The sequence below is a fragment of the Simochromis diagramma genome, unplaced genomic scaffold (assembly GCF_900408965.1).
Source record: "Simochromis diagramma unplaced genomic scaffold, fSimDia1.1 OVJJ01000596.1, whole genome shotgun sequence".
In the NCBI taxonomy this organism is placed as follows: domain Eukaryota; kingdom Metazoa; phylum Chordata; class Actinopteri; order Cichliformes; family Cichlidae; genus Simochromis; species Simochromis diagramma.
The window spans coordinates 9,051,857-9,074,404 of NW_024387245.1; the positions used below are offsets into that span (position 1 = coordinate 9,051,857).

At 39.0% G+C, this 22,548-nt stretch overlaps 1 protein-coding gene across 1 annotated transcript in view; it reads left to right on the forward strand.

Moving 5' to 3' along the window:
* Nucleotides 1-858: 858 nt before the first annotated feature.
* brinp1 (bone morphogenetic protein/retinoic acid inducible neural-specific 1) overlaps nucleotides 859-22,548 on the forward strand; it is a 102,823-nt gene continuing 81,133 nt past the window's right edge. Inside the window, exon 1 of the mRNA XM_039999951.1 lies at nucleotides 859-1,295. The gene's annotated coding sequence lies outside the window, so the exon portion shown is untranslated. The remainder of the gene's footprint in view (nucleotides 1,296-22,548) is intronic.

Consider the following 22,548-nt stretch of genomic DNA (forward strand, 5'->3'; position numbering starts at 1 on the left):
ACATGCCTATACAAATTTGATGTAGCCCCCAAAGTGTTATTATAGAATATAAGCCCTAACTGTCTGTTAAAGCCACTACATTGAGCAGCCGTGACCTTATCAGTCATTAATGAAGTGAATTTATACGTTTAATACAGTGTTTGCATTAATGAATTCAGCAGCCATGACACCTGCCACTTTGAGTTAACATTATTACCTGACACACATCACCACAGATCTACTGAGCAGGTTTCGCAGCCATCGACAGAACAACAGAATCTCCCCTGCTGCTTTTCAGAACCATGGACAGTAACCAGAACTTCACTTCAGTTGTGTTTCAGCACCTGGGACAGCAGAGCAAATTTTGCTCCACAAAAATGTGTGCATAAATTGCCAAGGTTTCGCTTCCAATGCAACGTGAAACGGGGTCCACAGAGCTATGCTGAATTTTTATGAAGATGAGTTTCTCAGCAAGTCATCATAAGTTCACATTAACACAGACATACAGTCACGTTGTTTTTTTATGTAAAGAACACAGCCTACACGTGGCATTGTGTGACACCTTCTGCGCAACTCAACGCCTTCTCACTTTGTTGCGCTTTCAGTTGTCTCAAAAAAACAAACCAAAAAAAACCCAACAAAAATCCTTGTATGCTTAATAAGCCTGTGTCCTTCTGAGCCCACACCGTACCCAAATGTTGACACCTTAATGAGCAATGACCAGGCTATTTATGGTGCTCATCCTGTAGCCTCGGTGTAAAGAATTAGCATACCTATCAGCTGAAAAAAGTCACGACGCGGCTTCTTATCCTCATCCACCCTCAGTTACCTCGCCTTCCGCCTCATACAGTCCAGACCCACCCCTCACTGCCTGCCATGACCGTCCTCTACAATACGAGACTGTATTCTTTGTACCTCCCCTTTCTCGCCCTCCGTCTGTGGATCCCAGCCTCCCTTCCTAGATATCCATCCACACCTCTCTACCCGCAAACGGCTCCTAGTGTGACAAAAAAAGAGAACAGAACTGTTTCAAACACGTCGACATAAATCCCACTTCTACAGCTCCCTTTTCTCCTTTCCCTCCTGACGGACTTCATTACTTTATTCATCTGCGCGCCAATGCCCGAGACCACGCAGAAACGGAGGATTTTTTTCCCTTGAGCATGAAAAGGATTGCCAAATCATCCGCAATCCAACATCACCGACTGAGCCACCAGCATGAGCACTGGATACATATGCTCCAGCAGAAGTTGTTGGCGAGAGAACTAAGAAATCTTGGACCACAAATACAGCTAAGAGGGGAGAGTCAGTTTTAGGTAAGTACGGTATATGCTGGCTTAGACCTCTAACAGAATGTGAAGGTATCTTATGTATATTTTTTCCTGTCTATCACTAACCACGAGGAAGTGGTCTGGTAGGCAGGGCTATATTGTGGCACAATTATGGCGATGTTGCGTGGTCAGCATGTAACTAGGGTGGCCGGTGGTGTCCTTTTCAGGATGGAGGTAATTTTCCCCCTTTTCTTCCTCACGGCGAAGCTACCTTTCAAGCTCCGCCCGGACTATATGTCGACGTAGCCCTTCGGAGGGTATTAAATTTGATACAATTTGCCGTATAAAGCCTTCATTTTAGACCACCAGGAAAATGACTTATTCTCACAAATTGCATGCGTTCGCCTGCGCTCTCGCTGCACGTTGTGAGGCAGCATCTTCCCCAGGTGATGCTGCAGAAGTGCGGATGTAAAAGGAGCACGAAACACTGAGGGAATCAATGATCTCAGTATTCGGGGTTGGCACATTACGCAGACCTGTTTCAGTGAGTGGCAGTCCGGGGGGCAACATTCAGAGTAGGGGTGTAAATCAGGCCTGCAGTAGTCAGCATCAACATTTGTACTCAAGCTTCTTTTTCTCTCTCTTTGGAGTCCAGATCTATCGATGATTAGTTCACTCTGAAAGCTGCATTTGCTCTTAACTTTAAATGAGAGTCACCCCGGATTAAAAATAATAATAATGATAATAATAAAGAGTAAATCAATCGCGTCCATTCTTTCTGTTATTACTAGTGTTTTTATTTGCATGTTATTAATAATTATTATGAATATTTTCCCATTGTTTCGTCTCACTGCTTGATATGAGACGGATCAGTGTTTGTGCGCGCCTATGGCCCGTCCTGTACGTAGCTTTGGACGCATGAGGGTGCGCGTACATGAGAGCCAGCACGTACGTGTTTGTTTTGTTGTAAGTGTGCGCGCGCGCGTGTCACCAGTGAGGCAAAGTTGCCGTTCCGTGTTCCCTCAAGTTGCTTTGATTGCTGTTCCACCGGCTAACTGCGAGGGGAGCTCATGCTCTTTTACACTATAGGTGTCATTGTGTGGCTAAAGGCAAGATTACTGTGTGTGATACTGATACCAAGTCTATGAAATTAGAGGAGCAGCTTCTGTTTGAAATTAGTCCGGAAACATTTATCTGCAATTCCACGGCTGCCACTGCAAATTTTGCTTTGTTTGTCAATGTTTCTTTTTGAAATGCTAGCCAAAGTAGCTTTAAGGAACTTAATCAAATGTACGTAGAAAAAAAAAAAAAAAGAAAACAGAAAAAAAACGCAGTTGCAGTTATAATTACCAGGCTGAGAGTGCAAAGCATTAGTTTCATAATACTGAAGTCACACATATGAGTAATGAACAATGCAGGATCTCAGTCTATACTGCACAATCAAGCCTTTGATGAGCATGCTAGAAAAGGGTCTGTGTGGCACCCCACTGTAACTAACCCTGCATACTGAATTTGAAATGTAAGTTGAGCTTTATTTATTAATTTTTTTCTTAAATGAGCATTACGCTAAAAGCAAGTGCTTTAACTCTGTGATATTGTTCTGCCTTCTCTGCATGTACAGTAGAGAAAATTGCACTGGCAGCGGAAATTGCAGAAGAAAAGCTCCCTCATTCCGAATGCTTCATTCAATCTGGTGGCCTTTTCAATGGCAAAATGCTGGCAACATGTAATCATATTCAGAGGGAAAGCATTCTAAATCACGCTGCCAAAATGAAAATGCCTGCAGTGGCTTAAAGCTATATTTGTGTCGTGGCTTTAGATGACCCAATGTTGATAATGCTTTCAAGGACTGAAAAGAGAACATTCAGCAGCAGAGGTCCTTTTACAGAGCTTGGCAGTGCAACTTACTGATAAATTGTCTGCAAATCATGTGACTGTGATTCTAAAAGACAAGGAAATAAACACCCATGAACATAATTAGGAGGAAATGATGACAGACTTAATACATTGACCATATGTGCACAGCATTTCTTTATCACTCTGTGTAAAGATAAGGATATTACTTTTCCAACAGTCTGTGTGCTGGATAGAGAACAGTACCAGTCTTGTACTGGCACCAGCTCTCTCCTGCTCTTCCTCTCTGTGTATCTCTCTCTTTGTATTCTTGTATTGGCACAGCATTGTTTTTATGTGGGTGCTGGCTGCAGCTGTAGTGACCAGAAGGCTGACTCCTAAGAGGTTTGGAGGAAAAGAAAATCTGTTTTTATCAGAAACAAACAACAGGGTCACACAATGACATGTGACAAACTCTACCAGAAATGCTGGCACGTTTACAGTATTTTGGAAACGCAGCTGATCTCCACTGAGGGTTTTCTGACCTGTGTGCTGGTGCTATCAGTCCCAAAAGTACATGGGTCTAAACATGCTGTTCTTATAACGCAGTGTTCAAAAAGCCGTTCGCAGCCACAGGCTCATAATTAAAGATGATTACTAGTGCTTATTCTTGCATGTCATGCAATATTAATGCTTAGGAGGATTTCACAGTTTCAGAAGGAATTTTTACTTTACTTATTGGATGGCCATTAAAGACGACGTTTATCTCAACGTTTGCATGGAGTGACACAAACCTGCAAAGAAGGTCTCCATAGTTTTGTGAAGAAAAATATGGGTGTTGTGCAAAGCCTCAGGGGAGCACCATAACAGTGACAGTTTTATTTTTATAAACTATTTAGGCATTCAGTACACGTAATTCTTCAACTAAGTAAAGTGGCCTGTCTCTGGTTTCTCTCTATCTCCTTCTTGCTTTATTCACAGCAGGGGGCCAGAGTCTGAATAGTTGTGACTGAACACAAATACCATTTTATGTTGCATTCAAGAATTAAATAATACATCAAAACCTCAAAAGCAAACAGAAAACATTATTTATTAAATTAATGTAAGTGTAATGTGGCTTGCTTTCTGACTACTGATGAATCTGGAGGTAATTTTATATATATATCTATATATATATCTATATATATATCTATATATATATCTATATTATAGATATATATATAGATATATATATAGATAGATGTATAGATAGATAGATAGATAGATAGATAGATAGATAGATAGATAGATATACCAAAGAGTATCTTGATTGCATAAAATTTTGAAAGAAAGAAATTGGGTGATGAGCAAAAAAAATCAGGGCATCATCCTTTGATTTAATTCACTAGTTAACGTGTACTGATTGTGCTCTTTTAAAACTTTTAGAAATTAGTGTTGGCAGCATATAAAATCATTTTAACCTATTTTTTATATTAAAATGAACAACAGACCTGAAGCAAATTACCCGCTTTCAGTCATATAAATTCTGAAAAGATACCTAAATCAGCCGCTGTGCACAAGCACCATTGAATAGTAATGCTAATTAACTTCATTCACCAAGCAAGGAATTTGACAAATCCAATGTGATACAATTTTTATGCACTGAGGGAAGAGGAGGCTCCACATCGACTTTGGTCTGGGTGTAGCTGCTGCTACTGGTTGTTGCTGTAGCGGGTGAAGCTGCCTTATAAAACATTTATTAGACCAACTATATTGACATATGCTAATTCTGAAACATTCACACTCAAAGCCCCATGTACCAAAAACTAAAGTTGTTATTATCCTAATGTAAACAAGTGAGCCTACCATTTTTAGATGATATTCCATGTGGATGGTTGAAGCGTCTTCTTTTAACACTGGTGTCATTTAGTTTAGAGCCAAGTCTGAATAAACATTTAGGAAACATAAACACTAAAGAAGTTGGGGTTATCTGGCTATATTTCATTGGGTAAAGTTGCAGAATAAAGGATCCACTCTAAAGGCTGCTAATGAAGCATTTGTTTCCCAGCCACTTATAATTTAGTAGATATAGCCAATCGACCAGCTGAGCAGCTCTAACAATCATTACAGATCAATTCTATTTGCACAAGCTGCTTTCACAAAAAAGATGTCTCACTCTCTGCAGATCACCTGTGGAATGTTAGCATGGATGGCATAAAAATCCCTATAACAGTTTTTCTCATATACTTGCTCCCAGTGCTTTTGCCTTCAAAAGTGCAAAAGTGGCCTTTTCATATTGGGTTAACACACTCTCACTCCTCTGCACACCATGCATCTTGACCTAGCACTTGGTGTTTGCCAAGTAGGAGACACTAGATAGAAAAGTGATGCTAAATTGAGCCTCCGCAACCCTGACCCATGTGTCATTAAACACTGCCAGGAAGCTTAGTTATTACTCCCTAAAATATGATAACTCGGACAACACAGTAATAACTACAGTAATTTATTTTACCTGACATTGCCTTGGTCTTTGCTGGCTTGGTGACAGCAGTGTTGTACATCTACTTGATTTTTTTGTGGAGAAGGAGAAAGATGTTTTGATTTGCAGAGGTCTGCACTGGTTGACGATTATACATAGAGCCTTTAACTTAATTTGCTTCACTCCAGCCTCCCATGTTACCACTGCTATATAATTTGATCTGCTCTTGTCTAGAATATGTGTCTGAGGTATTTTGCAAAATGCAAACCTCCCAGTATAGCTTCTGGGTCTGGTTTGTATAGCAATAATGTGCAGCTCTGGCCAGTAATTGGCAGTTTTGTTTTGTTGCTGAGATTTTCCTCCTCACTTGCAAATCCTTGGTAAATTTGTGGGCAGCAACATAACTGTGCAGCCTTTTGCTGTTAAGTGTGTTCCATAATTGAGTTTGGTGTGGCATATGTTCTCTCATATGTGAGAGAACATATGCTCTCTCGCGTCATATGTGTTTACGTACGTGCTTACCTACAAAAATTATTGTTTTTTCAGCTCTAAGGTGTATACTAGCCACATCTGATAACTAAATGAAGCTGCATTAATAAATACTTTTAATATCAAGAATGGATTGAGTTACCTGTACTTTATAACACAAAACCATTAGGCATAGAGAATTACTGTCCATCTCGTTTCTCCTCAGCTTAATATGGTTCACTGTTTTGCTTTAATAGCTTGCAGCTTAATAAAATTTTTTCCTATTAAGCAGCCTACTTTTTGATTTAAAAAAAGCACTTAAATACTTGCATTGAAAGGTACCTGAAGTATAGGTTTTGGTGATATCCCCCTGATAGCTTGTCACTACCTGGGTTAAAACCAAATTTTCACATATTGGGAATACAAAACAAATTAATGCCTAAAAGATGGGAGTCTCTTTATACCATGGGAAGGGAACAGAAGCAACTACTTAAACTATTAAATATAAATTATACTTGGATGTTCCATCAGGTATCCACATTACTTGTTTGGATGATGTGAGTCATTGCATGCATGCAGATATAACTTGTGTGTCACACCTTCAGCAAAACAATGCTGATATTTTAACTACAAATCAAATGTACTGTGATTTTGTCTTTCACAATTGATTCTGGGAAAGCTTATAATGCAGATTTCAACATCTTGAGAAAATTGAACCCATGTTGAAAAAGCAATCAGTGTGACCTTTGTGTGACTCATTTGTAACTGTCACTACTAACTTTTAAAGGACTGAGCAGGTCAGATTTGATTGACCATAAATTTACAAAAAGATTCTTAGTCATTTTGAAGTGTGTCGCAGCCGCTTGCCTGACCACTTGTATTTTCGCCCATGAAAAATGATCACAAAAGGCTAAAGTCACCCAAAGAACCTTCAGTTTTCCTGCCATAAATAACTAATTCACATTCTAGTTCACATTCACATGGATAAACAAACATACAATTTCAATTGTTCCACTGAATTGCCTATCAACGTAAAAGTCATAATTTAAATGTGAACAATCACGGGAAGATAATCTTTCTGAAAAAAAAATGTTAATTGGATCTCACACAGAGAAGGTTTTAATCTTTTTCATCCTTCCTTGTGCTGACTAACAAGTGTAAAGTACTCCCTACTGGAGCACTTTAGGTACCCCCTAATTATTTCTTAAGAAGATAAAAAAATATTTCAAACAAGCATTTCAAATTATCTGGCATTTATCACGTGAAGCTTGAATTGAGATTAGAAGCTGCCATTCTCAGTAGATTTACCATGGCCCAATTTTGAAAAATTAAACAGTGGGGGCTTTTTTGGAGAGAGAGTGGAGTCATGGACTGACCCATGACCTTTGTGATGCTGGTGAGTCAATGTGCTGTTGGCCAATGCCAGAAGATCGCAGCATCACTGACCTATATTGCAGCCCTGGGCAGTGGCAACCTACACACCAGCAGATCGCTGATCAGAGGAGAATATTGAAAATGAGGTGCAAAAAGATTTTTTATATTCTTTTCTAGCTATGCCTTTCCTACATAAATCTACTGGATTCTGCATTTGTGTTTGTTTTCATACTTAAACAATGACTCAAGAATTTTGAACAACTAAAATATAAAATCAAAGGTCTATTTATTCACTAACAAAAATATGCTTGGTGTAAACTCAATGTTTACTGTTATGTTTACTAAATTTCATATGACTGCTTGTTACGACCAAGATGTGCAGATGAGCATCTCTGAATGCACAAAACCTTGGGTACAGCAGTGGAGGACTACACCAGGTGCCTCTCTTGTCAGCTAAGAACAGGAAACTGAGGCTATAGTTTGCACAGGCTCACCAAAATTGAACAATTGAAGTCTGGAAAAACATTGCCTGGTCTGATGAACCTTGATTGCTACTGCAACATTCGGATGATAGGGTCAGAATTTGGCATGAACAACATGAAAGCATGGATCCATCTTGCCTTGTATCAACAGTTCAGGGTGCTGCTGCTGGTGGTGTGGGGGATATTTTCTCACCACACTTTGGACCCCTTAGTACAAAATGACCATTTAAATGCCACAAAGCGTGTTGTTGCTGATCATGTCCATCCCTTCATGACCATAGTGAACCAGTTAGATTGCTCCAATCATCCCAAACATTTTTTTTTAATATGACAGTGAGCTCAGCTTAATCAAATAGCCTCCACAGTTACCAGATCTCAATCTAATGGAGCTCCTGTGGCTTAATGGGAGATTCATATATGGATGTGTAGCTAACAAGTCTGTAGCAAATGTGTGATGCTGTTGTATCAACATGGACCAAAATCTCAGAGAAATGTTTTCAGGACGTTGTTGAATCTATGGCAGACGAATTCAGGCAGTTCTGAATGCAAAGGGACTCCAGTGCAGTACTAGTAAGGTGTATCTAATGATGTGGCCGGTAAGTGCAATAACAGCATTAGTGTGTTTCCCCTTAAATGTAAGTCATTAAACAACATGAGCATATTTAGTTGGATAACACAGCTTTCATTTTCCTCAACAACTCTGAGCTGTAAAAGGTGTTGGGCTACTCCAGAAGTAGCACATGAAATGACCTGACACAGCATTTTCACAAAAGTACCAACCTATAGATTTTTTTTATATAGCTGCCCTTGCCTTGCCTGTGACAGAATTTGTGCGTGTGTATGTGTGTTTGTCTCTTGCACATTAAGCATCTTTTTGAATTCCTGAGGCCCAAAATCAGGTATAACAGCAGGCATGTATATTAATTAGAATTCTAAACATTGAAGCTCTGTGTACACTAATGTCAATCTTACATGTCCCAATGCATACATTTGCATTCCTGGCATGAGAGCTTGACTGCCTAAGCACCACTTCCTGTCACATTTAGCTTGGAAAACATTGATTGACTACAGACTTATGCATATTTGTTATCATTTGACATTGCCTTTAAGGCATTTTCTCTGTTAGCTCTTGCAACCTCATATCTTTAACTGGCATTCTTACATTTGGTCGGCCTTATTTTACTTTTATCACTCATGGAATTCTTATATTTAATTTACTGGATGCATTAATTTAAAATAAATAAATATCTGATTCCTATAATGACCTGTCTTTTCCGATGACTACTTATGTTTTAGAGGCAAATTTGCACCTGAAGGCTACAATATTGTTGTGGATTATTAAATATGAACCAGTTTTGCCCCAAGATGGAGAATATGATTAAAAGCTAGTAAATAAAATATGCCATTTTCAAGGCCTTTATATGTTGGTGGTATTGCTTGGCCAGAAGCCCTTCCAGAAGTTTCACCTGGAGCTCGGCAGCCAGTTTGGATCGAATCCAGGTGGTTATTTGATGCCTGTATATAAATGAATGGGAAACAAAAAGCTATATCTTAGTGGTCACTGGGACTTAAAAACAACATATACAGAATTGCCATTAAAATCCAGTAAAGTTGAGGTGTAAAATTTTTCAACACAGCTTTTAAAACCTGTGAGACTACATTGACTACCGTCTGATGTAGTAACCGCCACATCAGATTTTCAATTTTAACGGTTGATTAGGTCTTTGAGGGCAGTGGTAGTACAACAATCATCTTCATTTCCCTGACATATTTCAGGATTCTTTGTGTCTGCATGCCCTCCTAATATATTATGTCTCTACTTGGCCTCTAAATGCTGTTTGTGTTTATGTGTAAATGCTTCATATTTTATTTATAGTTTGACTTTTTTTTTTTTTATTTTTTTTAAAGGTTACTGTGTACACCCAACATGCCATGTAACCATGGCATTGAAATGCATACATTTACAGACAGCAAGTGAAACCTGCTAAATTGAATGCATGTTTTGGAATTTATAAATTGGGGACTAGCTGCAGGACATCATTCTGTTAAGCAGGTAGTGTGCCTAGATGCTCTTAAGTAGGGCTGTGCGATATGACCAAAATCTCATATACAGATATAAGAATTCTATCGTCCGATAACGACATAAATCACAAAAATGTAACGAAAACCCCCCCGAAAAAAAAGGTTTATTTTTTTTAGCACCTGGCGGCTCTTTTTTACTTATCATCCATAAATAATCTGCTCTTTCACGTGATTCAGTTTATTTTGAAAAGTCTCAACAGGATCTTGAGCTTTATTGTGAAAGGTTTATGTGGAACATAAACAAGCGGACACGCGATGCTCTTACCGTCGTTGTTGCTAACCACAACGCATAAAAACAGGCGCTTGTCCGTCTGTAGTGTGGTTATATAAAATATAAGAGAAAGAGAGAACTTTAAGAAATTAATATAGCCACAACAGTGACCATCAAAACGATGAAAAAATATTGCCGTAAACCGTTTTTTTTGCGACACCACAAAACAAACGATAGTGTAAAATGAAACGATAGACGTTTTTATATCGTCATCCCATATATATCGTTATATCGAACAGCCCTACTTTTAAGGCTCCTTGATACACTTCAGTTAACAAGCTAACAAATAACTGTGAAGGTGGCTTGAGATGCAAATAGTTGTAACAGTACCATTGGTTGGTTATGTCATACCTCTTATCCCACCTTTGCTCTTTTTACCCCTCCTCCAAACTACGCAGTGTTCCTACTTATCATACACAGGAATTACATAGTGAGTCAGTTTTCAAAATTAAAGACCTTGTTCAAATTAAATGCTCTGCTTTTAAAATGCTTCCAGTGACATTTAAAAGTTGTAGAAGGGACGGAATAAAAATGGACAAGAAATGCACTGGGGTTAAAAGGCAAAAAGCTGTACCTTTTTTCTTTTTCAAAAAAAAAAAATGCTTAGGTTTTTAATGACATTTTACATTTGAAATTGAATGAACTGGGATTAAACATCTTATAAAAGCAAGTTCTAAAAATGATCCCTACCGAATCCCAAATGCTGTGCCTGCTGAAGAAGAAGCAAAGAGGCAGATGTTGAGATAGAGAAAGTATCTTAAACCAACACAGTTTCTCAAGAAAAAGTCTTCCACTCAAAAACAACCTTTTGATTTGGCCGTATTTGTAAAACGCATAAATCTAACAACTTATTTTCATTCCCTAATAAAAAGTCACTGTTCATTTTGAGACACGGTGGAGTGCCTCTTTCTTAAACAATTATAGAAAAAGTATTATTTTCCAGCTCGGCTTGCTCTCAACTGGTCAGATACTGCCACTTGATCAGGAGCCATTGGTGTCACATTTAAGCTTAATGTGCGCCCTCTTAGAATAATTATCATTGGTGCTCCGAGAGTCACCATAGAAACAAGGACAACAGTTGAGAAGCTTGTTACATTGGGAAAAGTGTTGATGTTAAGCTGTTTTTCAGTCTAAGCCATGATGTTTTCCAAATCCTTAAAGTAAACTTGTTTCTTATACCTAACCAAAAAAACTCTAGAAAGGTAGCCAATGGATTCAAATGATGATGAGGTTTCCTGATCGTAAATCATTATGTGATGAGTGTCAATCAGACATACAACCAGCTGTGTTATTAATGCTTTTTTTGTGTGTTATTTTTTTGTTGTTTTCTTTCTAATCCCTCAATCCAAAGATTAATCTATATAAGCACCCACATTTTGCAGGAAAAACAGTTAGGTCAATTGTCAGCATGGTTTCTGGAAAGGAGGGTGAAGCATGTGGGTATCTAAATGTAGAAAGGGAAGTGTTGCCAGAGAACTAGCGATAATAAACAGATGTTGAATATAATTATCTGCAAACTTTGTAGGATACGTTTATGGGACACACTGGGGAGCTGTTCAGATGTATTCTTTTATGTTTTAAGCTCTATGCTTAGTCATTTTGGTATTTCCTTCTGACCATGAAAGTCCTTAGCGCTGAGGTCAAAGGTTTATGCTCTGCGGCAGCAACTGCTCTTTTCACTGTCATATATTCCCCAGATCCATTGCACAGTTTTTCACATGGCATAAAATCGATAGCAATGAAGAGGGTCAGTGTAAGAGAAAGGGAGGCATCCTTTAAAATGCCAGAGTACTTATAGTTCACACTTTACTCTCTTTTGATGCATGTAAATGAAAGTAAATCACATCATTTATCATTAACATCATTATGCTGCCAAACAATTCAGGGTTAGTCAGCCGTATTGTTTCCTAACATACAAGTTACCAGTCAGATCTGGGGCACTTGGAAGTTCAAATGCCTGGTTCCATATCGCTAATTAACCTCCCACATCTAATTATCTTATTCAGCGATTCATGTAGGTCTTGATCACTCCTCCCTGTCCTAAGCATAAAGTGGCACAGATGAATATCAAATTAAGCTGTATATCACAGTGAAATGAGGTGGCCCTTCAGACTGACGATCAGTCTAATAAAGTCTAATAAAGCTCATACACCTATTAAGTGAGCCTGATTTTGCCTAACTAAGCTATTTGGGATAAAGCTTTGTGGCACATATATATCATTACTACAGGAAAAATGTTTAATCTCCAGAGTCTTATTACCACCTGGTTCCTTGCCTGTTAAAATTACTATACAATACTATTAGAAAGCAAAACACTGTCACTGCAGAAAAGGCTTTGCTTTCCACCAATTCTATTAGGATTGCTAACAAACAATGGCAAAGGGTTGCAACTGGGGAATCCATCACAACTGCCTGGTGGTGGGGTGAGACCCAGCCATCTGGCCTTTTCTTTATTCTTTTACCACTGGTTCCAGCGACTGTCACTTACAATGCACATGTGTGGTGCTTAGTAAAGGGGAATGCTTGATCTGTGGTGCATTCATCATTCTCTGTAGGTTATAAGCCCGTCAGAGATTAAAGGAAAATGTGCTGTATGGCAGCTTACCTGTGTTTGGTTGAGAGTGTAGTGTGGTATATTCTCCCAGGCTGTAGACTGGTGGCATTGTGTTTTGGCTGCAGCTGTTTTAGTCCAGTACTGTGTGTCCCACTTCAAAGAAGTGATGATTGGAGGGTGAATAAAAGCTCCAAGTCAGTCAATTGGCTCTGAATTGCCTGAACTTAACTGCAATATCAGCAGTGCAAAAAAGTGGCTGGCGTGGTCAAGTTTTTCTCGGTTTAACTTGCTCAGCCCCTCACATTGACATCAGGGCCAGGTGGATAGGGAGGAAGTGGAAGGAGAGGAGGCTGTGTGCTCGATTTATCAGTAATTATGGAGTGCTATTTTCTCTGTCTCCCATCTATGTCTGCCCTGGGAAGCAGTAGCCATTCTTTAATCTTGACACCCAGTGATCATGTAACACAAGGAAGTGCCTATTAGAGGTGGAGAGAAATTGAAGGGGACCTCTCACCTGATTTTAGGGGTGTTTGGGGTGACAGAAAAGGTGAGTATAGGGATACATGAGTAAGAGGAAGGGAAAGAGGCTCTGACATGAGATGGAGGCTGAAGTAGTGTCGACAATATACAGAACTGGCTTTTAAAACCTCAGAGGATTTGTGCAGAAGTGAAGCTGTATATATGTGTGTATATATGTGTGTGTATATATGTGTGTGTATATATGTGTGTGTATATATGTGTGTGTATATATATATATATTTGTGTGTGTAAGAGAGAGGTTGGGAAAGGATGTGAAAAATGTGAACTATAGTAGTTAAGTAGAGCAGGTCTTTGTGCTGTCACCTCTGGGCTTGCTTTACACTGAGTCAAACACAGTCTAGACAATGTTGGAAGTAATTATACTTTGCTTTGGGATGATTGTGTATCAGATAACATAATCAGGTGATGGCGATCCAGACAAGACTAAACGCTGTATTTTAATACCTCTTTTGATCTGAGTTCAAGTCTACACCTGGTAGACTGAACGCTTCAGTAAAACAAACACCATTTTCACATTCAGACCCAAGAAGCCAGACTGTACAGCTCGTTTTTAAAAAAATGTTCCAGGATAATTGCTCTGGTATGTCGATCCATATGCAGGAAACAATACATCAAACCATACCCAATTTGATTATTTCTGAAACACTTCAGAGGGCGATACACTTACTGCCTTCTAGAAAAAAAAAATCAGAGACATTGGAAATACACATTGATTGAGTCTCTTACTATGAATAATTTGTCTCCTCAATTGAGTGCAGTGCTGCCGATGCTGTGCCAATCTGGCACCTCACTCCATTAACACTCCTCTCCTAATTGTGGAGTAACATGAAATTATCAATGCCAGGATTTTTTTGGGTCAGTATTAACATTTTCTTTAGACAGAGAAGACAGATATATATAATAGTAAGTGTTTAAAATAATAAAAAAAAAAATCTCAAATCCCAGATCACCACACTGTGGGCCTATTTATTATGCTGAAATGCAATTTTAGCACAAAACCACTACAAAGTCCAACAAGCATGCCTGAGCCAGACAGGGGGAGTTTTTGTGTGTGTGTGTGTGTGTTTATATTAAACAGTATCCTGACAAAGAGATGGTGCGTGCTGTGCATTATAAATACTTAAGTACCTCATATGCTTTCATTAGCCTCTTTAAATATGAACATATTTTAATATAAATTCCCATCAAATCAGTGATGTATGTAATGCTACACTGATTATTTGGCAATTTATTTTCACAATTAGGCACTATTCGTTTTTCACAAAGCCCCAGAACCTAAATTAACCTCAGAACCTATGTGGCTGTAGTTTTAGAGGTTATTTCAATAATTGCAATAATTTTTCCTAAAGTAATCAAAGACAACAGAATTATTATTGATATGGGAACTTCAAATTTGTGTTACTTCATCATGCATCAGATGATCCATGTAGGTGTTTGTCTATGCTTTGTCATGAACCAGTGTGTGTTTCATTGATCCCGTTTTTATTTTGTATCACTGCTCACTCAACTACAAAATTACTATACACTCTGTGCAGTGTGTGTGCCACAAAAAAAGGTTGAGTCTTAAGGGGCAAAAAAAGCACTTTTTTGTACCTACTTATGATCAAAAAGCAGAAAAATGCATACCATCCCCAAACAGCTCAGTGGTGTGTTGCTGATGGAGCTGATGTAGTTAATTTTAATGATGGAGAGGCCAGTCCAGGTGAAGCTTGCCTGTGCAGTATCCTCTCTGGTGCTTTTTGTGCTCTCAGCACACCAACAAGACAACAATGTAGGGCATGGAAGAGGCAACATGGCACATTCAAGTCACACTTGCGAGCAATAAAAGTGCAACCGTTGTAGTTTTTCCTGGACTGGCATCTGACTACACTAATCTGAATATAACTCTTGAAAACAAATCACATTTGAAAGAAAAGTGGATTGTGACCTGTCAATGTGTAATTGGGATTAGGTGAGATTTCACAAAATGTGCTTTTACTTTGATGCTTCCCCCCGTTCTTTTGTTCAGATGGTTCAGCAGGGAAGTCTTTCATCACTGTAATTGAGCTTAGCAAAAGTTTAATAAAGGAGACTACTTCATTTTTAATTCTTTCACCTCTAGGCTACTCTTTCATTCATTAGTACTCCTTCTAAGCCACACCTCTCAGCTGACATCCGTTCTTTTCCACCTCCCTCCATTATCCTATCAGTTTAAAATTCAAGAGGCAAACTCCTCTTAGTTCATCATCCAATCAAGCAAGCCTAAAATTCACTCCTTCTCTCTTACCCACATGGGAGCTAATCACTAATCAGTGTTCTCTTGATTAACACGTTCAACTGTGAGGTCATTCCTTCCGAGTGACTACCATGTCCTCTTTTCCACTTTACCAAAACAAGCTTGCTTCTCCAGTCATAAGTTATACCAGACCGTTATACCACGCACTTCACACACACACACACACACACACACACACACACACACACACACACACACACACACCCTGCAAAAGCCAAAACAAACACAAAAAGCGCTCAATCGAAAAAGAGGATTGCAAGAAAAAGAAGCTTGTTTTTAATTGCAGACCATTTTTCTGCTACTGTGGAATTCACTTAGGCATGTTGTTAAAAAAGCAAAGCATTTTTCAATAAAGCAAAATGTTTTCTCTGTAGCTGATGTCATAGATGTAGAAACATATGCAGTTATGTAAAAACATTTCTTTTTAACTGTAAAAATAAATGACTGGGTATAGGGCTGGGCCATATCATACCGTTCACGGTAATACCGGTATAATGTTAGGCAACGATAAGAAAATGAAATGTTGCGATAAAATATGGTTAAAACGTGCATGCGCAGTGCCTTTGTTTACATACGCACATGGCAGAAAAAGCATGGCAGCGACGGAGAATGAGAAGGGCGAAAGCGAATCGTTGAATGAAACAGATGAACCAGAACTGGTTTGTAAAGATGGTGCAACTTCAGTGGTGTGGAACTAGTTTAGCTTTCGTCTGTCAGATACACACCAAAGCACATTTTTTGGTAGAGCATGCTAGCAGGCCGTCGTTATTACCGAACCAATTTTATGTGGTACACGGCGCTCAAAAATTTGTCAAAAAACGTTTTAGTAGGACTTTGCTAAGCTACGAAGCCGCACCACTTGATGGATTGTCGGAGCATTATGGCTATCGTAGTCAGGAGCCTCGCGGAGTGATACGTACTGTGCTTCAACATAATATTCGCGTATGTGTGTGTATAACCTCTTTTTAAGTTTTGTGGATATTATACATGGTTATGCTGAGGATATGTCGGCCAATTTCCACTGGAAATGCCTTTTGGTTAAACTGTCAGCAAGGAATTTGCATTTGTACTGTTAAATCTTTATATAACTTTAATGCACATAAAAAAGCTGTTTGTTTAAGTGAAAATACATTGATGTGGTTTTTTGCACTAATAAAGTTGTGGAGTTGTATTTTGTCTTGCTTCAATTATATCGTCGGTTATATCGTTACCTCAAAATTTCAAATATATATTGTGATAAATATTTTTGGCCATATTTCCCTGCCCTAACTGGGTATACGGTTGTTAGCAGAAAACACAATTGACTTTCCAACTAGCCTATTTTATGGTGTTATTGGAATGTTTTAGAAAAACCTACTGTATGAATGTAAAACCTACTTATCTGTGGAAAAGTAGTGCACATTTTATAATTTTATTACTTGAATGAGAGCATCATCTACATTTACCAGTGCCTCGTTTGTGTCAGCTGACCTTCCTTCTCCTTTCTTCTATATATGCAAATATATTTTATGTGTCAATCCGTCTATTGTTAGATTTTGATCTCTATGAAAACATTTTTGATGCATTTATATAAAAATCTGTAATTTCAACCATCGCTAAAGAGAGGGCTGACTTTTCAATTTCTGTAGCCTTGATTTAATTATTATTAGCAGAGTTAAATCCTTTATACCCTATAGGGAAAGGATTACCTATATCTAAACCAACTCATTAAATATTAAATCGTGAAGAAGCACTTCCTGTCTTTTCTTAATGTAAACATTTGAAAAAGACCTCAGGAATTTACTCCTGTTCTTCTGAGGCTCATACCGCAATTTTGGCAAAAGAGGCCTGTTAATTATTCAGCAGCAAAAGGAAATGCTGTTATTGGCAATCATGCATTGAGGTGCATATAACAACAGCTGACTTGAATAGGTGTATAAAGCCATGCATTTTACAAGGCTTGTGACAAAGTTTGCTTCTGTCTTGGAAAGGAAGGAGGCTAAAGAAGCAAAGGAGGATGGGAAAAATAAAACGCTAACCTTGTAGCGAAAGCCTCTGAGCTACGGCATAAAAAGAGGACAGCTTACGAGCGGAATATAGTGACAGTGGAAGAATTTCAAAGGCAAGAGGTCAAGAGCACTCTATTTTCAAACTTAACATGGGGAATAGGTACATGTTGGCTGCACTAACCCATATCAAGGGCACATTTTTGCAAACGATAACCTCCCAAGAAGAGCAGACGAAGTATGGTGCGGAAAGAAAATTGCTTTTCTCAGCAAAATTCCACTATCCTTTTAGTCATATCAGTCCTGAAAATGTCTGCTCGGGATGCCTTTGTGCATGGGGATCTGCTGTATACACTGCATGACTGAGTGTGTGTATGTGATAGAGCATTCCCCAAAGCACTCCTTTCGTTCTTTCATTTTTGTAACCCCCTGCAAATTCCCCAAACACATCATGTGACAACAAGTATCAGCACAGGTTGAAGTAGAGCAAAACTGAAATGTTATAAATACAGAAGCTGTATATCCTTTTAACCCCATTCGTACCAGTGATGTTCCCTTTCTGTTTATTGCTTCACGATATTCACATCTGCAAATGGAAATGTTCTGCAGTTATATCAAATATTTCAAGTCCGTTTCTTCACTTAAGCGCCCCTACTTGAGGACAGTGACTATAAATACTCCCTGGGTCAAATGGTAAATCCGTCCAGTTCATCTGGAGGCTAGAATCCAACAAAAGCCATATATTATGTATGTTGATAGATTAATACAGTTCACTCAGCAGTGGGTAGGCTCGTTCTAACTGTGTGGGAGAACGAGCTTGGCACCGAGCAAAAATATCTTTAGAATTTTGATAATAGTACTGACCCAAGCCATGCATAATATGGAACAGTTTAGCTTTGCAGTGCTTAATCTGCAATGAATTGAGATGGGATAACTTTTTTTTTAAAATAAAATTTCACCATCTGCTCTACGTCTCTGCAGATTTTGCTGATTTATGGAACACAGTCTGTGCTTCCTCCTCCTTTTTCCCCCTTCCCTGACACAAATATATGGATTTGAATTAGAAACAATAGGACCGGTGACCGTCGCCTAAATGTCCCATTCCTTCTGCTGCTGAAGAGCAAGGCTGCCGGTCAGAGAGGGAACTCTTGCCAAAGTCTCGTGATTTACAATTCGTCGAATACTGAATTAGGAAGTCGACATCAAAATGGAAAGAAAATGAGGTCAATAAATTCAGAGATGGCATTGCATCAGAGTGCAGGGAGCAAATGGGGATTGCAAGAGCAAAAATAACCCACTGCAGCTGGAGTAAACCTCTCTCCACATAATGCCAGTGGTCCATTCTCTTGAGAGGACAGCAGCTGTTATGTATTTCTCTCAGAAGAAGCTCCCCATAAAAAAAAGTATAAAAGGGGAATGTTGATGTGAAAAGGTGAAACAGCATTAACTCTTAGAACTAGGCTGGCAAAACATTTTCTTCTCTTTCTTTTTTTTTTGTTGCAAACTTGATATATGGACATCTGTAAGTAGAAAAAGACAGTTTTAGGAGGTTAAGGTGGGGTGGCGGGACTAAGAGTGAAACACATCATTCTGTCTGAGCTTAATCTTTTGCTAGAGCTGATAAGGACCACAGTGATAAAGTATATAGAAAACATTACTTTTCCTGCCAGAGTCCTGTAGCACACATATTGAAATGGGATGAGGAAATCATGCTCTCACCTTGATAAGATGATACTTCCTCACATATGTCTTTCTAAAATAAAATGCAGTTTTGAGATCCAATTGCAGTCTCACAGTTGCCTCGCAACAACACTTCTTCGCACCCTACCCTCATAGTGTGATTTGGAAAAAAACAATGTTACAGTCACTGGCAATTATGACAAATCAGTCACAGGACGAAGAAACAACGAAGGAGGATCAGCTGTTTAATTCAGTGAGACTTTACGGTCATTCTCTTCAAATAAATGCATAAATTAAATTGTTTCAGATTTTTGAGTAAAACAAATGTGTGCATACGTGAAAAAACAGTAAAGCACGATAGCAGGTTAGGTAGATTTACATCACTCTTATCTTAGAGCAGCTTATATGAGCTGATCTCAGATAAACAGCCTTCTAAGAGATTTTTTTCCTCCCTGCTCGTCCATTGCTTTGGTCTAGACCTTTTAGGGCTAGTCACTGGAAACCACACAGTGGATAACATCACTTGACATTTACATGCATGAGCATGGAAGGTCTGCAGTGCGAACAGTGTCATTTACATCCTCCCAGCAACTCCTGTTCAGGCTCTGATTCATGTCAGGGGCTCCTCTGGGTGCATTTTGAGTATGACCAGCTCGGGGACTGAAATTAATTCTGGCATTTTTGCCTTCATTCTCATATCCCTTCAGTCGAACTTTTGAACAAGAAGTAGCATACAAATTCTGTTACGCTTGGAGGATTGCGCCCTTTTTAATTTTCCCCCTTTAAAGGCTTATTGGAAGGTGAGAGACGACATATTCAAAACAACGACTGTGCCCAGCGAGGTAAATCGAAGGAAAGCAGTTAGTGGTTTCTCATCAATAAAACCACAGAGTAATTAGAGAAAGCACTTGAAAGCCAATTTGCAAGTTGACAAATGATCAATCTTCATCTGTAATGCAGCCACAGTAGCCAGCAACATCAGTGGTGGATGTGGTGACAAATGGCTCGCATGTTGTACCATCTAATTTTCTTTGGTGAACGACTGTGATTCTGGCTAAAGAGGTAGAATCCTGCTGTTTTTCCCTATCAGCTTAAAACACGTTTTCCTGGAATGAGATGAACATGGAAGTAAATCAGTAATGCTATGCTCCTTTTTGTCTAAAAGTGCTATTTAAGAGACATACTCTGTTGATAATCATGTTAGCACTCCCATTCGCAATGTTAATAGAAAGGTAAGGTATTAATATGAGTGAAGGAAAAAAAAAAACCCAGAGCGAAAAAAAACGATTCAACTGTCACAATATTTTTATTTCCATTGCTCAGAAATCCCCCAGGATGTAAATGAATTCCATTTTTATTTCATGCTAAATTTCTATGCCCTGTGGTTTGCCAGCTTGCTTAATTTATTTGACACCCCAATCACACACCCCAGTGTCTAAGACCATCCGTGGTCTTCGCGCTCACACTTAAACTGAAACCTTATTAATTAGCTTGCTTTATGACAGAGACATTCCCTGTTTAGAAACATCTCATAAACTGCCCCCGCATAGCTTCTGTTCAGCTGGGCAGTCATCAAATCAACCTCGATGCACGCTCTGTGCACTACATCACATGACGGATGCTCTCCTCTGCTACTCCTCTCCCCTGTTTGCATTGATCCTTTCCCTCCCAGAATAGATGTGGACACAATAATTCAGCAGCCAGGTAAATTGGAATAACTCTGACCATTAGTGAATTAGTTTGCTCTTTAAAATCAGCCATTGATCCCCGAGCTGAGCTGATTGGTTGCTGACCAACCAGAGAATTTAATTATCAAACAGAGTGTTGCTTGCTCAGCCATGTTTTCTGAAGGTCAGGGTGCCACTGCAGTCCTTTTTAAAGAAACGGAAGGACCAAGGCGAGAGATTGGGTGAGGGGAAGAATCCAGTACAAATGAAGTTAGCCACGGCTGCTCCTCCCATTCCTCTGTTGCTTCCCAGCAATTGCAAGTGGCAGACCATTACCACGCCTTTCCAGACATGACTGTGAGCTCTGCAATAATAATTCTCCAAATTCAGACGACACTGGTTTGGCATATAGATGCAACTCTGCTCTCTCACTCCTCATTCTGTCATTCCCCAGCATGAATCCTGCATACCCTTTGGTCCCATTGAGGTCATATTAATATGAACTATGGTAAAATAACCCAGAGGAGTATAAAAATTCATAGGCTGCCAGCCATCCATAACCTCGCGTCAAAGGTTTTGCTTCACTACGCGCATTATACCTGTATCACTGGGAATAAATTCACTCTGAGGCAGCTGTGCTGATAAGAGTTCAGAGAGAATCCCATCTGCTAATATCCATACAATTCCTCTGACTGAAAATGTAGAAAATAAATATTACATACTGGTGACAAGATGTCACATATGAACAATGGACAGTGTAAAAATGCAGAATACACTATCTGTTCTAATTCCAGTGAGTCTACCTGTCTCCCTGCAGTAGGCTTCTTTCTATCCTGATCTCTTGCCTCCCTGGGATTTAGAATACAAATAAGCAGAACAAGCCTCCCCATTCTTATGAACTTTATAGAATAAAGAGAGACACTTAGGGCCCCACACTAGGGAGAGAGGAATTGATTGGCAAAGCTAGTGACGGGACCAGAATGGGGATTGAATCCCCTTGAAAGAAGCAGAATGGAGGAGGAGTTGCAGTATGAATAAGGCTGTTTAAAAAGAGGATGGAGAAAACAAGCCTCCCTTGTCCTGTCTTGTGATTTCCTGAAGCAGACATCCTCCCCTTTTTACCCTGCTATTCAAGGGTAAACGTGATCCACTCGCTGTCTCTTCCCCTCTCAGTTCTGTTAATCCACCCCAAAAATAAATACCTCAAATGATCTATATATATATATATATATATATATATATATATATATATATATATATATATATATATATAACAGAAAGTGAAAACAAACCCTACATATATTTGCGCAGATGACCAAGCAAATGTGAGTATGATTTTAGATTGCCATTTGTTTTGATCTCATGCTCTACCTTTGCATAAATGCATTATCAAGGATAGTGTGTTGTTGTGCATTGCTGGTACACACATCTTTTCATCAGTTACAAGCACTCTTGACATGAGAACAAATGTAATTTGCTCCCATTCATGGATTAAAATTGATTGACTTGGCCAGCCCTGCAAATTGTGACCCTTGGTACAGGAATAGAGTTGCATGTGTATTGAGCATGTGAGGCCCAGATTCTTAACAAAGAAATACATACATATATAATCAAAGTGACATGGGACAG